This window comes from Schistocerca americana, chromosome 3 (assembly GCF_021461395.2).
Source record: "Schistocerca americana isolate TAMUIC-IGC-003095 chromosome 3, iqSchAmer2.1, whole genome shotgun sequence".
Taxonomy (NCBI): domain Eukaryota; kingdom Metazoa; phylum Arthropoda; class Insecta; order Orthoptera; family Acrididae; genus Schistocerca; species Schistocerca americana.
This window is the reverse complement of record NC_060121.1, coordinates 905,349,360-905,361,633: the sequence shown is the minus strand read 5'-3', so window position 1 is coordinate 905,361,633 and position 12,274 is coordinate 905,349,360.

Here is a 12,274-nt window from a genome sequence, read left to right as displayed (position 1 = left end):
TGGAATGTAGTCGAATTAAGTCAGGGGATGCTGAGGGAATTAGATCGGGAAATGAGACACTTAAAGTAGTAGAGGAGTTTTGCTATTTGGTGAACAAAGTAACTGATGATGGTCGAAGTAGAGAAAATATAAAATGTAGACTGGCAATGGCAAGGAAAGCATTTCTGAAGAAGAGAAATTTGTTAACATCGAGTATAGATTTAAGTGTCAGGAAGTCGTTTTTGAAAGTATTTGTATGGAGTGTAGCCATGTATGGAAGTGTAACATAGACTATAAATAGTTTGGACAAGAAGAGAATAGAAGCTTTCGAAACGTGGTGCTACAGAAGAATGCTGAAGATTAGATAGGTATATCACATAACTAAAGAGAAGGTATTGAATAGAATTGGGGAGAAGAGGATCTTGTGGCACAACTTGACAAGAAGAAGGGACCGATTGGTAGGACTTGTTCTGAGGCATCAAGGGATCACAAATTTAGCATTGGGGGGCAGCGTGGAGGGTAAAAATCGTAGAGGGAGACCAAGAGATGAATACACTAAGCAGATTCAGAAGGATGTAGGTTGCAGTAAGTACTGGGAGATGAAGAAGCTTGCACAGGATAGGGTAGCATGGAGAGCTCCATCAAACCAGTCTCAGGACTGAAGACCACAACAACACTAACAAAACCAAACCGACAGTAATAGAATGCAATCGAGATACATCAGGCGATGCTGAGGGAAATAGATTAGGAAACGAGGCGCTTAAAGTAGTAGATACGTTTTGCTATTTGGGCAGTAAAATAACATGATAGCCGACGTAGAGAGGATATAACATGCAGAACGGCAACGGCGGGAAAAGCGTTTCTGAATAAGAAACATTTGTTAACACAGAATATAGATTTAAGTTTTAGTAAATGTTTTCTCAAGAATTTTTGTGTGGAGTGCAACCTTCTGCGGAAGTGAAACCCGAACTATAAACATTTCAGACAAGAAAAGAATAGGGGCTTTTGGTAAGTGTTGCTACACAAGAATGCTGAAGAACAGATGGGTAATTCAAGTAACTAATGAGGACGTACTGAATAGACCAGGGGAAAAAGAAAGTTGTAGTATAACTTGACTAAAGGAAGGGATTGGTTGCTTTAATACATTCTGAGACATCACGTTTACTGTTGGAGGGATTTGTGCCTGTCGGAGGGAGGATGACAAAGACATAAATACGGTAAGCAGGATCAAAAGGATGTAGGTTTGCAGTAGTTATTCGGAGCTAAAGAGCCTTGTACAGGATAGAGTAGTCAGGATAACTGCATCAAACCAGTCTTCTGACTGAAGACAACTAAAACAGCGATGTTCTTTCAAGTTTAGTCATAACTCTATGCAGTAGCCTGTAAACAAAATTACCGCTAAACCAGACAAATCGCCCGCTCATGGGTGTTTACATGTTAGTACGACCGGCGCGAAGCCGGGGCAGGTCGCTAATACTTTCACAAATTTCGGAGTTATGGGCAGTCTTTTGTGTTTGAATTACATCCTTCTGCCATAAACGCGCACATTTATACTACACTACCGGCCATTAAAATTGCTACACCACGAAGATATCGTGCTATAGACGAGAAATTGAACCGACAGGAAGAAGATGCTACGGTATACAAATGATTAGCTTTTCAAAGCATCCAAACAAGGTTGGCGCCAGTGCCGACCCCTAAAACGTGCTGACATGAGGAACGTTTCCAACCAATTTCTCATACACAAACAGCAGTTGACCGGCGTTTCCGGGTGAAAAGTTGTTGCGATACCTCGCGTAAGGAGGAGAAATGCGTACCATCACATTTCTGACTTTGATAAAGGTCGGATTGTAGCCTATCGCGATTGCGGTTTATCGTATCGCGACATTGCTGCTCGAATTGGTCGAGATCTGATGACTGTTAGCAGAATATGGAATCGGTGGGTTCAGGAGTGTAATACGGAACGCCGTGCTGGATCCCAATTGCCTCGTATCACTATCAGTCGAGATGACCGGCATCTTATCCGCATGGCTATAACGGATCGTGCAGCCACGTCTCGATCCCTGAGTCAACATATGGGGACGTTTGCAAGACAACAACCATCTGCACGAACAGTTCGACGACGTTTGCAGCAGCATGGACTATCAGGTCGGAGACCATGGCTGCGGTTAGCCTTGACGCTGCATCACTGACAGGAGCGCCTGCGATGGTGTACTCAACGACGAACCTGGGTGCACGAATGGCAAAAAGTCATTTTTTTCGGATGAATCCAGTTTCTGTTTACAGTGTCATGATGGTCGCATCCGTGTTTGGCGAAATCGCGGTGAACGCACATTGGAAGCGTATATTCGTCATCGCCATACTGGCGTATCACCCGGCGTGATGGTATGGGGTGCCATTGATTACACGTTTCGGTCACCTCTTCTCCGCATTAACGGCATTTTGAACAGTGGACGTTACATTTCACATGTGTTGCGACCCGTGGCTCTACCCTTCATTAGATCCCTGCGAAACCCTGCATTTCAGCAGGATAATGCACGACTTCATGTTGCAGGTCCTGTACGGGCCTTTCTGGCCGGCCGCGGTGGTCTCGCGGTTCTAGGCACGCAGTCCGGAACCGCGCGACTGCTACGGTCGCAGGTTCGAATCCTGCCTCGGGTATGGATGTGTTTGATGTCCTTAGGTTAGTTAGGTTCAAGTATTTCTAAGTTCTAGGGGACTGATGACCACAGCTGTTAAGTCCCATAGTGCTCAGAGCCATTTGAACCATTTTGACCGGGCCTTTCTGGATACAGAAAATGTTCGACTGCTGTCCTGGCCAGCACATTCTCCAGATCTCTCACCAATTGAAAACGTCTGGTCAATGGTGGCCGAGCAACTGGCTCGTCACAATACGCCAGTCACTACTCTTGATGAACTGTGATATCGTGTTGAAGCTGCATGGGCAGCTGTACCTGTACACGCCATCCAAGCCCTGTTTGACTCAATGCCCAGGCGTATCAAGGCCGTTATAACGGCCAGAGGTGGCTGTTCTGGGTACTGATTTCTCAGGATCTATGCACCCAAATTGCGTGAAAATGTCCAACGAATACCCGTTTATCATCTGCATTTGTTCTTGGTGTAGCAATTTTAATGGCCAGTAGTGTACTTTATTTAATGAAAGGAAAAAGACTGGTTGATTTAACGTTTCTATCACTGTATTTAAAACTTGTGAAAATCGATAATTTTATGGGTATGATACTACTCGTGAGTAACGTATCGATACCTTTCCGTGTTGCTAATACTGTGGCATTATATTTCATCTGGGAATTGCACTTATGAGGTGGGACCAAAATGTAATGGGAATTTTTTTGATCCTGTGGACTTTATGTATCCGATTTTCTAAACTTTTTTTTATCTTGTTGATACACATGTTCCTGAGGTACGTTTGCATTTTCAACTGTTTTGAATATTTACTTTATTGTTGACAGTCGAAAAGGTTATACGTGTTTCCGGGTGCTCGGCGAATTTTCCCTTGCCGTAGAGATAAAGCAAAGATTAAATTTTGCTTGAAAAATTGAATAAAGTGCAGCACCGCATTGAAAATGTTGACTGTGACCTTTGGCGAAGCTATTACGAGTTGAACAAGAGTTCCCCCTCACTAATCGACCTTAATGACAGTGAAAAATTAAACCGCGTGTACCTAATGTAAATTTGGGAAAAAGCAATCGTCACCGAAGTTAATTTGTCGGTAAAGTGGGAGGAAAAGGTTACATCTAAATGAAAGGAAAAATGCAAATGAAACTGGTGGAAATTAATTTTGAAAAGGGATAAAGTTAATAAAGAAAGTAAATGTGCGGCCGTTACGTTAACAATTAACTAGTGGTAATTAGATATTTGAGATTTGGGAGAAATTACGGTCACCAGTCCTATGGACAATTACTATAGTAACTGAAGAAGAAAGGTTATTACACATATAATTAGTACTAGAAGAGTGGCAACTGAAGGTTGACACATGTAGTGTGAAAACTGAAAGTTTGTCAGAAGTAATAAATTTCGCTACACTCTGACTTAATTTAGCAAAAGAATTTATAAAACCGGAAAACTGAAAGTTAATTTAGTGACTGAAGTTAATAGTGAGCTTTCTTTCTGAAGCACATCGAAATTCAGTAAAATACGGTTAGTCTTGGACTACCTCAACAATCATTTCCAAAGCTACTTGAATCTACGCAATTTAGAAATAAGAGATTTAAATCTAGAACCGTGAGATCACCGCGGCCGGCCGTTAACAATTAACTAGCGGTAATTAGATATTTGATATATAAAGATATATAGAGGAAAAGAAGAAGTGCAAAGAAATAGTGGAAACAGCAAAGAAAAAGGCATGGGAAGAGTTTACAAAAAAACTTGAAGAACATGTGAAGAGCAATAAGAAAATGGTCTATAAAATGATGAAAAATAAAAGGAAGGCTTCTGAAGTACCAGTAAAGATGGAAACAGAGGACGGTACCATTATTGAAGATCCAGGGAATATAAAGATCTCTGGAAAGAACATTTTAAGAAGCTGTTAAACGCTGAGGAGCAGGTACATGAGGAAACAACAAATAATGAAGAAATTGACAGAAGTTGGGAAGCAGAATTAGGACAAATTACACGGGAAGAAATGGAAAAAGCCGTGAAGAAGATGAATGGGGGGAAAGCCCCAGGACCTGATGAAGTATCAGTGGTCATGATAAGGGCAGCAGGTCCAATGGGAATGCAGTGGCTGTATAGAGTACTATCAAGCGTGTGGAGAAATAGTAAAATACCTGACGACTGGAGAACAGGAGACATTGTTCCCATCTCCAAGAAAGGCAATAAAAGACTTTGTAAAAACTACAGAGGAATAACCCTAATGAGTCATACAGCCGAGATTTTTGAAAGAATTTTACTAAATCGAATAAGTGAAAAGATAGAAAAGGACCTGAGTGAAGAACAGCATGGGTTTAGGAAAGGAAGGAGCACGATCGACTTGATATTTTCTATCCGTCAACTAATGGAAAAAAGTTGGGAGTATAACAAAAGGGTGATAATGGTTTTTATAGACATAGAAAATGCATATGACTCAGTTGACAGGGAAAGACTCTGGGAAGAACTGAAGAAGATAGATATAGAAGATGGATACATTAATGTTATAAATACAATGTACAGAGGCCACAATTGTAGAGTTAGAACACCACTGGGGAACTCTGAATACTTCGAAATAAGACAAGGACTTAAGCAAGGAAGTATTCTATCTCCTGCGTTTTTTAATGTTGTGATGGAGGGAATGAATAGGGCAGTTAAAGATATAGTAAAAGAAAAAGACAAAAAGATGATTTTTGCAGATGATATGGTAATATGGGGTGATAAAGAGGTACATGTACAGTTACAGATTGATGTGTGGAAGGAAATAATGAAAAGGTATGGATTAAAAATAAATAAAGATAAGAGTGAAGTAATGGTATTTGGAAGGGAGAAAGGAATCAACGGAAATATTACCTCGAATGGAGAACCCCTCAAAGTGGTAGAAAGTTTCACTTATTTAGGGAGTGAAATATCTAGGGATGGAAGAAAAACTAACGAAATTAATAGAAGGTTACAGAAGGGAGGCAATTTCTATCAAACAATAAAACATCTGATTTGGAACAATGAAGATTCAGAAAGAGAAAAACACCTTATGTATAAGAATTATTACATCCCTGTTGTCACCTGTGGTGGAGAAACATGGACAATGACAGAAAGGGACTGGAGCAGACTGCAAGCAGGGGAAATGAAATTTCTCAGAGCAGTTAACGGAAAAACAAGAATGGACAGAGTAAGGAATGTAGAGATTAGAAAGGACCTCAAACAAAAAAGTATGAAAGTATGAGAGAAGAAATTGAAAGAAAGAGATTAAGATGGTATGGGCATGTTAAGAGGATGCATGGGCAGAGACTCCTCAAAATTATGGAAGAACTAAAGATGGATGGGAAAAGACCTATAGGGCGCCCAAGAACACGGTGGAAAATGGGAGTGAGAATATCTGTTGAAAGGAGAGCTGTGACCTGGCAGCCAGTGGAGGAAGAAAAGTGGTGGGAGGACCGAGCCAAATGGAGAAGACTCGTCAGCACCCAGACCCGGCAGTAGCTGGAGCAGGATTCGGACATGGATAGATAGAACTAGATATTTGAGATTTGGGAGAAATTCCGGTCGCGAGTCCTACGGACAATTACTATAGCAACTGAAGAAGAAAGGTTATTACACATATAATTAGTACTAGAAGCGTGGCAACTGAAGGTTGACACGTGTAGTGTGAAAACTGAAAGTTTGTCAGAAGTAATAAATTTCGCTACACTCTGACTTAATTTAGCAAAAGAATTTATAAAACCGGAAAACTGAAAGTTAATTTAGTGACTGAAGTTAATAGTGAGCTTTCTTTCTGAAGCACATCGAAATTCAGTAAAATACGGTTAGTCTTGGACTACCTCAACAATCATTTCCAAAGCTACTTGAATCTACGCAATTTAGAAATAAGATATTTAAATTTGATCTTGAATTAAATGATTCTGAACAATTAAAAATAGTAAAATTTAGTACGTACCAAGCTGAGCTGCAGTCACAGGTAAGCTAAAATACGGTAACAAAACTCGCACTCTTAATTTGTGACTGTGTAATCTAAATATTGTAGCCAGCTATGAATACCTTAACTGAACTTTGAAATTAAAGCAGTGAAATCGAATGATGCTGGCGTTTAAATTTCAACGACACTCGGGTTCATTCCGGAAAAGGAAGGGACCCTGCTTGGTAATGCTATTGGGACAATGAGCAACAAAGGTTCATGCTACGTTGCTGTAATTTAGTTATGAAAATGGATCAGTTTGAAAAGCTGAGGTCTGCCATACAGTTCCAAAACTTTACGTGCTTCCAGTCTTCCTCGTTGGTTTATTGAAGGTTTGAAGCCGTCGATCGAGGAGGTGGCGTCAGTCACTCATTGTCGGCCGTCGCTGTTGCAGAAGCTGGATGTTGGCGCGCCTTCTTCTCGACACGGTCACCAGGGGAAACGGGCTCTTGATGTGCGCCGGCTAATGCTTCCCGTCCGCGACCGTGTCAGAAACTATCATAGCAAGTCGAGCGCAATTACACGCTGCCAAACCTCGAAAGCGCGGCAACTCGCGGGAGCGTCACACAACACACCTGCTCCACTGCGCCACCCCAGCCAGACTCCCTCTCTGCCCGCGCTCCACGCGACAGAGTTCACTACCAAAGACCCTAAACACTTTGGTTCTCCACACGACCTATCGATGTATTCGTTCGATAGCATAGTTTTCCCTAGGCCAGACCCAGCGAATAAATACAAATAATATTCACAAAACAAACCAATTATACATCGACATAAATGCATATATATACAAATAGTAAAACAATTACAATATACGAAGACACAGAAATGATATCTTCAGGTAACAAAATAAGGAAAAAAAATTATAGTACAATAGATGGAAATAGGAGGATATGCATTTCCGGCTTTACACGTGCCCCACATTGTCTGAGGATGTTCGTGTAACCTAAACAGACTCAGAAAATGTTCCAAAAAAGAAACAGGGGAAATGCATATGCTCAAAACATCAACAAAATTTAGCATTCGTCTAATTAACCATAAATCAATTTTTAGACCATAATAATTGAGTGGAGACAGTCCTAATCTTATCCCACTGTGTCATCTTACACAAAGGAAAACAGGTTGACAACATATTAAAATTCATAGAAAACATAGAAAATTGTTTAGCTATCCAAAAAAATTCAAAATTCCTAACAGTACCAAGAAATGGAATACTATTTACAAAATTAATCAGAGTACATGGTCATAAAAAACAGGTACATCAAAATACGTAAATTAATAATTAATTACATAGAATACACATTTTATATAACGTTTTCATTATTAATACTCTCGCCATGAGAGTCCACTTAACGCTACACAAGAAAATAATATACAGTAGATCGACAAAAACATAAATATTGACAGCAGAATTCTTTCACATAGGCTGTCCGGGAAGGAAAACAACTCCGCCGTCCGTACCCGCAAGTGCCAAGAATGCCGACAGCGGCACAAGAGCCGACAGCGGCACAAGAGCCGACAGCGGTTCCGCCTCGCCAGTATTGTTGCGCCCGCCTGTGCGGCACGCTTGATCTTACTCGCCTGTGTAACGGCATTTCCAGAACGTCCGTTTCACTGAATTCTTTCGGAAAAACTCACTCCCGGGTAATCTCAAGGAGTCCATTAACACTATCACAGTGGGTAACTCGACACTGTCCATCATCACACGCATGTACTAGCCTGAAACTTAAAACAGCGTCTAAGTACATCGGAAATGACTAGTAAATCACACATTCATGAAATCTTACAGCTAGTTACAAAATCATATTTACATTCCTTAATCTACTGAGACTCAGCTGGAAACTTAAACTAGCAGCTTGGATTTTTCAATTGATTTATAATGACTCCCTCTTAAATCATTTAGTAAAAATTAATTACTTATTAATTACAACTTCTTTAATGTCCTCTTGGTCAGGCAAAAGCATGGCAATCTAGCAAATCGTTTAAATCTTACACTCTATGTTTACATACTGTACAAATTACCCATTCTGTGGTATTAATCAATCCTAGGTTGGTACAATTTCAAGTCTACAATGTTCCGTATACCTAATAGTTTTCCAGAGCTTGGATACTCTAAGCAATAAGCATTTGTGTGAGGTATACCAATGACTTTATATGGTCCATTATGAACAAACTTAAATTTAGAGATTTCATTGTCTATCTCGCTCGATTTCTCATGAGCTTTTACAAGTACTAAGTCTCCGATTGGAAACTTAGCAAAACGCGCTTTAGCATCATGACGACGTATGCGAGCATCGGATTTTAGCTTCATTACTTCTTGCAAACGATCTTTTTTCACACCAACACTAATGTCAATCCGTGGAGAGAATTTGATTATCTCTACGTTTGACACACCGTCTACAATACTTTCCAATTCACTTTCTACACTATTGTCAATGCCGAGATTCCTCACATTACAGTAGTTCAAATTCATACCTACGTCAGTAGCATCCGGCCAGTTAACAATGTGCACGGGCTGGTATTGCCTATGCACACCGTCTCGGCCGGAGTGGCCGTGCGGTTCTAGGCGCTACAGTCTGGGGCCGAGCGACCGCTACGGTCGCAGGTTCGAATCCTGCCTCGGGCATTGATGTGTGTGATGTCCTTAGGTTAGTTAGGTTTAATTAGTTCTAAGTTCTAGGCGACTGATGACCTCAGAAGTTAAGTCGCATAGTGCTCAGAGCCAGCCACACCGTCTCCTGCCTCGTCAAAACTGACTATTATTGTTTTATCTTGTGACGTACATGTCAAAGTTTTGCTTTCGCAATTAATCACTGCACGGTACTTTAATAGCCAATCTAACCCGATAATTACTTCCGTAGTCAAGTCTGGTACGACGACAAACTCTTGTTCAAATCTTGCCCCACATATCTCGAAGTTGACAAAAATCTGTTTTGTGACCGGTTTACTGGCCTTCCCAGTAGCACCGATAATTTTCACTCCTGTTACTGGCATAACTACGATGCCAGGTCTGTCTTTCAGTAACTCAAATAATTTCCCAGATACAGCACTCAATTCTGCACCGGTGTCAATCAACACGTTTAGTTGTAGGTCGTGCATATTAACAGACACTACTATCTGTCTACACTTATTTGTCGCGAGGGCATGCAGCTTTACTGTATGGTTAAATGATGATGGCGACCTCTTGGGTAAAATATTCTGGAGGTAAAATAGTCCCCCATTCGGATCTCTGGGCGGGGACTACTCAAGAGGATGTCGTTATCAGGAGAAAGAAAACTGGCGTTCTACGGATCGGAGCGTGGAATGTCAGATCCCTTAATCGGGCAGGTAGGTTAGAAAATTTAAAAAGGGAAATGGATAGGTTAAAGTTAGATATAGTGGTAATTAGTGAAGTTCGGTGGAAGGAGGAACAAAACTTCTGGTCAGGTGACCACAGGGTTATAAACACAAAATCAAATAGGGGTAATGCAGGAGTAGTTTTAATAATGAATAGGAAAATAGGAATGCGGGTAAGCTACTACAAACAGCATAGTGAACGCATTATTGTGGCCACGATAGATACGAAGCCCACGCCTACTACAGTAGTACAGGTTTATACGCCAACTAGCTCTGCAGATGACAAAGAAATTGAAGAAATGTACGATGAAATAAAAAAAAATTATTCAGATTGTGAAGGGAGACGAAAATTTAATAGTTATGGGTGACTGGAATTCGGCAATAGGAAAAGGGAGAGAAGGAAACGTAGTTGGTGAATATGGATTGGGGGTAAGAAATGACAGAGGAACCCACCTGGTAGAATTTTGTACAGAGCATAACTTAATCATAGCTAACACTTAGTTCAAGAATCATAAAAGAAGGTTGTATACATGGAAGAAGCCTGGAGATACTGACAGGTTTCAGATAAATTATATAATGGAAAGACAGAGATTTAGGAACCAGGTTTTAAATTGTAAGACATTTCCAGGGGCAGATATGGATTCTCACCACAATCTATTGGTTATGAACTGTAGATTAAAACTGAAGAAACTGCAAAAAGGTGGAAATTTAAGGAGATGGGACTTGGATAAACTGACTAAACCAGAGGTTGTACAGAGTTTCAGGGAGAGCATAAGGGAACAATAGACAAGAATGTGGGAAAGAAATACAGTAGAAGAAGAATGGGTAGCTTTGAGGGATGAAGAAGTGAAGGTAGCAGCGGATCAAGAAGGTAAAAAGACGAGGGCTGATAGAAATCCTTGGGTAACAGAAGATATATTGAATTTAATTGGTGAAAGGAGAAAATATAAAAATGCAGTAAACGAAGCAGGCAAAAAGGAATCCAAACGTCTCAAAAATGAGATCGACAGGAAGTGTAAAATGGCTAAGCAGGGATGGCTAGAGGACAAATGTAAAGATGTAGAGGCTTATCTCACTAGGGGTAAGATAGATACAGCCTACAGGAAAATGAGAGAGACCTTCACAGAAAAGAGAACCACTTGTATGAATATCAAAAGCTCAGATGGAAACCCACTTCTAAGCAAAGAAGGGAAACCAGAAAGGGCGATGTACTTGAGGACAATATTATGGAAATGGAAGAGGATGTAGATGAAGATGAAATGGGAGATATAATACTGCGTGAAGAGTTTGACAGAGCACTGAAAGACCTGAGTCGAAACAAGGCCCTGGGAGTAGACAACACTCCATTAGAACTACTGACAGCCTTGGGAGAGCCAGTCCTGACAAAACTCTACCATCTGGTGAGCAAGATGTATGAAACAGGCGAAATACCCTCAGACTTCAAGAAGAATATCATAATTCCAATCCCAAAGAAAACAGGTGCTTACAGATGTGAAAATTACCGAACTATCAGTTTAATAAGTCACGGCTGCAAAATACTAACGCGAATTCTTTGCAGACCAATGGAAAGACTAGTAGAAGCCGACCTCGGGGAAGATCAGTTTGGATTCCGTAGAAATGTTGGAACACGTGAGGCAATACTGACCCTACGACTTATCTTAGAAGCTAGATTAAGGAAAGGCAAACCTACGTTTCTAGCATTTGTAGACGTAGAGAAAGCTTTTGACAGTGTTGACTGGAATACGCTCTTTCAAATTCTGAAGGTGGCAGGGGTAAAATACAGGGAGCGAAAGGCTATTTACAATTTGTACAGAAAACAGATGGCTGTTATAAGAGTCGAGGGACATGAAATGGAAGTAGTGGTTGGGAAGGGAGTGAGAGAGGGTTGTTGTCACTCCCCGATGTTATTCAGTCTGTATATTGAGCAAGCAGTGAAGGAAACAAAAGAAAAGTTCGAAGTAGGTATTAAAATCCATGGAGAAGAAATAATAACTTTGAGGTTCGCCGATGACATTGTAATTCTGTCACAGACAGCAAAGGACTTGTAAGAGCAGTTGAGTGGAATGGATAGTGTCTTGAAAGGAGGATATAAGATGAACATCAACAAAAGCAAAACGAGTATAATGGAATGTAGTCGAATTAAGTCGGGTGATGCTGAGGGAATTAGATTAGGAAATGAGACACTTAAAGTAGTAAAGGAGTTTTGCTATTTGGGGAGCAAAATAACTGATAATGGTCAAAGTAGAGAGGATATAAAATGTAGACTGGCAATGGCAAGGAAAGCGTTTCTGAAGAAGAGAAATTTGTTAACATCCAATATAGATTTAAGTGTCAGGAAATCATTTCTGAAAGTATTTGTAT